The sequence below is a fragment of the Triticum dicoccoides genome, chromosome 4B, assembly GCF_002162155.2.
Source record: "Triticum dicoccoides isolate Atlit2015 ecotype Zavitan chromosome 4B, WEW_v2.0, whole genome shotgun sequence".
In the NCBI taxonomy this organism is placed as follows: Eukaryota; Viridiplantae; Streptophyta; class Magnoliopsida; order Poales; family Poaceae; genus Triticum; species Triticum dicoccoides.
Window position 1 is genome coordinate 285,590,049 of NC_041387.1, and position 6,761 is coordinate 285,596,809.

Consider the following 6,761-nt stretch of genomic DNA (forward strand, 5'->3'; position numbering starts at 1 on the left):
AAGACAATAGCAACGGGCTGGATCTGAATAGTCCACTGGACGGCTGGGCTGCTCACCTAGCTGGGCTCGGCCCAGGTCATTGGAGGTGGGAGCTGGGCCGCGGTCAACGGGCGAAGGGGAGGTGGCCCAGGCGTGTGGAGTGGTCGTGGCCAACGCGGCCATCATCTCGCTCCCGAAGACATGGGCGAGACGACGGCTGCAGCGCTCTAGAGGTAGACTTGGTGGGCGACGGCGGCGCACGAAGCGGGACAACGAAGGCGCAACAGTGGCGGAACTTGGCACGGCGACTCAGGCGGCGGGGATAACACCAATCCGGCAAGGGCAGCACGACTTGAGGCGAGGTCGTGGATGCGGCCACGCTGCGCTACGGCTGGCTCGTCGGTGCTGGAAGCACGGGGCACGGGACTTGGACGTGGGGCTCTGGTGATGCAGGAAAGGTGAGGGAGGCCGGAGTTGGGAGGATCCGGGTGAGGAAGGCCTTGGACAGGCGCGAAGCAATGGTCCAGGCGACGGGACAGTGGTGAAACTCCAAGGCCATGGCGTTCATGTGAACCAGAGAAGAGGGAGACAGCGCAGTCAGAGGAGAGAAGAATCAGGGAAAGGGAGAGAAAGGAAAAGGAGGGGGCGGATGACGCTCCGGCGACTGGCGCAGGGGGCAGTGCTGCTCCCGATCCATCCTGGATTGAGGCATGAGAGGAGGGGACGAGGTGCTCAGGCCTTGCGGCGCTGCGTGGGGTTGCTGGATGAACTTGGATGCTAGGGGCCATTTGATCTGGATCTGATGGTCCAGATCGATGGTGGGATGGATGGATGTGGTTTGGTGGATCTGGAAAACGAGGTAGGAAGGCTGGTTTGTGCGGTGCGGGATCTGAGGAGGGTTGCGGCGTAGGAGGGGCTAGGAGCTCAGCTAGGGTCTGTTTAGACACATTTGGTATGTACGTATAGGAAAGAGAGGGAGTTTGGATCATCTGATTTAGATCGAACAGTCGAGATAATTAGGCTAGGAGAGTCCAAATGAAAAACCGAATATGTTTGGGGATGTTCGAACTTGATCCGGTTCCACCGGTCACAACTGCCCAGTCCGGGTCCAGGACAGTTTTGGGACTACATTGCGAAGGTGGTCAGTGGCTGCGCAGATAGGTCAGGCGGTAGCATGGAAGTGTGGTTAGTCTCAAACGGTCAATGAAAGCAACAGAGAGAAGCGGCAACTACGAACGGATGAACATTTTGAAAACAATGACGGCACGGAGTGCCGCTGCAATGCACATGATGACATGATGAATGCAACAAACAACTAATTCACACGGCGACAACGAAATAACCGGACGGCATTTGGAGCGTCAGTCTTGGGCTGTTACAACTCCCTGGCATTTGCAAGAGATCTTGCCCTGAGATCTAGGAATGAAAATGGAAGAGGAAGGGGAAGAGGTAAAGCAAAGTTGCTTCTTCGACAAACGAGTAAAACCAAAGAACCTTGAGAAGTTGGTAAACTTGAAGAAATGACACGACGGAGATGAGTGAAATTGAAAACACTTTGTTAGACAAGAGGAACAAGGAATACAACGAGAACCAAGAGCTCAAGGGACTAGATAGACTTCGAAACTACTCCTATTAAAATGAGATAGACAAGAAATAAGAACCAAAGAATTTGGAAAGCACTCTATTTGAAATTAGAAGGAATAGAACATAAACTTGACAAGATGAGATGGTGCTTCGAAGAGTACAACAACACAAAGCCTACGAAACTATTGAAAGAATGGAATGAAAAGAACGGAGAAGAGAACAACAACTTCTACTACAAGTGAATTTGAATAGCATCCTTACAAACAAGGGTTGAACGGAGTTGTTGAAAAAAATCAGCAATCAAATGATATCTTTCTTGTGGGCTTATGGAAACTCTCAAAACTTGAGGTGAAATTCTGCCACCAGCGGAATGAATTGATTGCATGGGAGGAATGAAAAGATGCAACACTCCACCTTAAAAGATAAGGGAGAAAGAATTGCACTTTGAATTGCAAGACAAAGAATACTTGAGCACCTCCAAAAAGAATCTTGATGAACACTTGAAGAATGAATTGAATCCTTGACGAATCACAATGTTGATCCTTCATGAGAACTCTGGTAACAAAAGGATGATGAGAAAGAAGTGAAGGATGAAAATAATAAGATTGAAGCCTTGCAATGGTTTACGTGGAGCTTCGTGACGAGATGACACAGAAAACTTGGGACTCCGGAAATGAAAGGATGAACAACTTGGAACCGAGAATTTCTTCCTCGTGAACAAACTCCGAAGGAAGGAATTAATCACTTGGATGAAACAGGAATAAAAATTATGTTATGTGTATCATTCATCAATTTAAATTGATGACAAGCAACTGATTTGGCATACTACTTATTCCCATTGAAAAGGATTGATATAGCGCAAACTTGAGAAAGTCTTGAATGACTCGCTTGTAGGATTTTTGGGAAGAGCGAATGAATTGATAGGATAACAGAGGAAGAGGAATGTTGAATGAATAGCTATAAGCATCTGAAACGAACAAAGAAAGGAGAATGCATCGCCGGGAAGAATTATAAAACGAATGAAGATACTTAAGGGAATTTAGATCCAAGAGAACGAAGAGATCACGAGCTGACTAGAGAATACTTGAACAATACATCGGTAAGAATTTAGAGATGAATGAAGAAACAACAATTTAGGAGAAATGGAGAACGAAGTTGAAAAACTTAGAACGAAGAAAATCCGCTAAAATGATGGCCTTAAAATGATCTAGAAATGAAAACAACTCTCGAAATGCTTCGGATGGGTATGAAAAGAATTCTCACAATCGAAAACAATTGTGAGGATGGCACGAAACTAGAATAACTTGAAGAGAAGTGCACCAGTTGGATAAGAATTGACATGAAAATCTCGATGATCAAGAAGGATTAGCACTCACATAGACATATGAGAACACCGCTTAGGAAAGGTATGGAATCAACACTTGACATCGAAGCAACTCGAATACCAAACGAAAACAAAACAAAGGACTTGTGATGCGGAGCATCCTACGGTCACCCCGATGAACCTACCACCGTCTCCTACTGCACCACAAGTGGTAGTAGTGATATCCAATGTAATAGTCATCTTGCCTGAAATCCCGTTAGGAAGAAGACCAAATCCATGAAGTAGACAAACCAACATAGTCGAACGGATCCTCACAATCGCAATCTAACCGGAACTATAGAGAAGAAGAACAATCGGAAAGAAGCAAACAACACGGAAAACGAACAAGCATAAACATGGCATGATGCACAATCAAGTATAATGCATGTTCAGTTTAAAGAGGCATGGCATGGCAAAGTGCAACAAAAAATACTACAAATTAAGTGGAGCTCAATATGCAACGAGTTGCATATTAACGAAACACCACATACAAATATTTAGTTCACTCTCGTTTATGCTACCCATCAATATTAAATGTTGATTGACATGGCAAGAGATGGAGCATAATTAATCTATAAATTTAGGAAAAATTACATGAGGCGAAAACAACAAACAACAATTCTGAAAAATCCTCAAATGCAATTTTCGAATTTGGTATTGTTCTTTCTAAACATAATTTTAATGCAGTTATATAGCAAAATAAAGTGCACCAAATTAATCTACTCATCTTTCTACCCTATTTACTGATGAGGACATCAATACCATTGTTACACCCACATCCCCTACTGCTACATATACTGGACCAATTACTAGAGCTCGCGCACGCCAATTAAATTATCAGGTACTTTTGTTTCTTGGTAATGATTCTAATGTTCATGAGAATATGATGCTGCCTAAATTGGATACATTTGTTTTGCTTACAAATGAAGAGCCTAGCTTGGATAAGGATGAACATTGGAGCAAGAACAAGCATGGAGATGACGGCATGCGCAAGGGGAACAAGAACGAAGTTACAAGTGATGATTTCAGGACTTTGAAGCCACCATAATGGGTGCATGAAGCCTTGGACGAAATATACAGGATGCCACTTCATAAATTTCGTCCCGAGGCTATTCTAGGTGCCGCGTCACCTTATAATTGGGCCAGGCCCATGTAATTTCCAAATACATCAGTATAGGCTATTTTTAGAGTCCGTATGTGTGGGGAAACAAGAGATAGGGTTGATTTCGGACCCCTCCACCAAGGGCCACGAAATTCCCCCCTCTTCCTCCATATATACAGCCCTTAGGGCACCGTTTAGACTTTGGGTTTTGTTTAGACTAAAGTTCGCCATAGCTGCAACTTCGGTACTTTGTTTGTGTTCAATGACCAGACAAAGGTGTCACAGAACCCCACCTTGATCAATAAAGCTTTCATCTTATATTCGCAATATCCAGATTGCAATCTCAGTTTCTTGCTTGTTCTTCGTTTGCTCGCAGGAAGCAGACCCTCGTGGTCAGGTTGATCGTGCTCCGGCGTGGTCAATAACCTCTCGGAGTTGGTTTAGCGATTGCTAAGGCGCAACGTCCTCGCACGTTCATAGTCGGATCGTCAAAGTCGACTTCCACCAAAGCAATATCCATCATCTCATCGAAAGAGGGGACACCTTTGCCTCTATCAAGTGGTATTAGATTTCCAGGTTGCTCGGTGAGATTTTACAGTTTTTCGTAGTTTAGATCGAGTCTGTTCTTCATACCTACAGTCCACGAAAAAAAAGCCACAAAAAAATTAGGGTTAGTTCATCATATCCGAACCAATCTGAGCCTTTGCATAATCTTTTTAGGGTTTTGCTTTGTTGAATTTGCGGTTGCATCGTCGTGTCTAGTTGCTGGTCTTAGCGTCTAGTCTTTTAGAGTTTCGAGTTCTGGTCATAAGTTGTCACGCCGCCACCGCACCATCATCATCGCCCCTGCCATTTACCACCACCGCTCCGAATCCGTATCCATATACCACCACCAATCCGTATCCATATACCACCACCGATCCATATCCATATACTACCACCGCTACCATATACCACCACCATATATCCACCACCAATCCGAGTTCCTTGCATATTAGGTTTGTTTTCGGGATCCATCTAATTTCTGATTCGTGTTTCCTTGCCTGAGTAGGTTTCGGAAAAAAAAGAGTCTGGAAACCACCCTCCGTTTAGGCCCAAAATTTTCCAAAAACGCACTTGACAAAAAAAAATCTGGCTATCCTATTTTTAGGTGTTTCTAAGCGTATTGAGACAGTCGCCGTTATAGAAAGTTTTTTTTGACCCGTTTCCAGTTTTTGGGTCCGGGCAGTCGAAAACAAAAAATTGGTTGAAAAAATTTCGTGCCTATCCTGTTATCTTGACTTGGGAAGAGTTTTGAGACACTCGCCATTATAATGATTTTCGAAAAAAAAGGAGCACAAAAAAAAACAGAGCGCAAAAAAAGAGCACAACAAAAAAAAGAGTGAAAAAAATTCTGAGTGTGCTTCTCCCTTGTTTCCGTGCAGCGTCGTGATTTTGTTAGTGTTCTTCGCTCGCGTCTCTAGCACGGTCTAGCCTAGGACCAGCACAGTACCGTCGTTGAGCGTTTATTAAACTTTGCATCTCTGATTTGATTATTGCTGACCTTTTTTTGCTACCATATTATAAGCCTTCCCAGCTCCACATACATCTACATCGTGCGTTTGACTCTCCCTGGTAATCGCTCTATCCAAGCTTTGAAAGTTTTGACTACAACGGTTGCCGATCACCACCTGCTGCTGGGTAAGAACTGGTAAGAATTTGAGATTTGCTTGACGGGTTTGTGATACACCACCACCACTTCTTAGTACTCTGTAGGATCATATTCTTGTGTGTTTCTATTTGTTGCTAACCATGGTAGGATCACAAGCCGATGAGACTGATTGGGAGAACCTGACGAACAAACAGCTACATGATAAATTTCAGCAAATGATGAGTGGACAGGTGCAAGATGTGCTAAACAGATTTGACGAGGCCATGGAGAAGATAGATGGCATTGAGAAGACGTTCGAAACAAAGCTTGATAGCAAGTTTAATGAATTGCTCGCGCGTTTTCCACAACCACCGCCGGCTGCACCTATGGCACCTCTGCAACAACAACAACAATGCCCCCTTCCGAATCAGTATGGACGAGCGAAGCGTGTTCCTCTTGAGTATGGCCAAACTTCTGGTGCTGCTGTACCTATTGTTGATGCTTCTTTGGCCCCTGCTACTGCTGCTGCTGGTACCCAGGAGGATGATGAGTATGCGGGCGATTATGAGGATGAGGTTGATCAAAATCAGAACTACGTGCAGCCACCAGCACCACCACCACCAGGTCGACCTCAGGTATTTATTCGCAATGGTAGGCCTGCACCACCACCTCAGGTATGAGATCATGACCATGTTCCTAAACTGAAATTGAATATTCCATCATTTGAGGGTAGATATGTTCCTGATATATATCTTACTTGGGAGTTAGAAACTGAACAACGTTTTACATGTTTGCAATATCCCGAGGAGAGACGGGTTGCTGTTGTTGTTTGTGCTTTCACTAGTTTTGCATGTGTATGGTGGTCTGAACATTGTAGATTATATCCTATTCCAGCTACTTGGGCTGCTTTGAAAACTGCTATGCGTACTCATTGGGTTCCACCATATTATCAACGTGAATTGCTTAAAAAATTGCAGCGTTCAAGACAAGGAAAAAATTCTGTAGAAGAATATTATCAGGAATTACAAACTAGCATGATTAGATATGGTATTGTTGAGGAGAATGAAGCTATGCTTGCACGTTTTACGGGTGGATTAAATAGA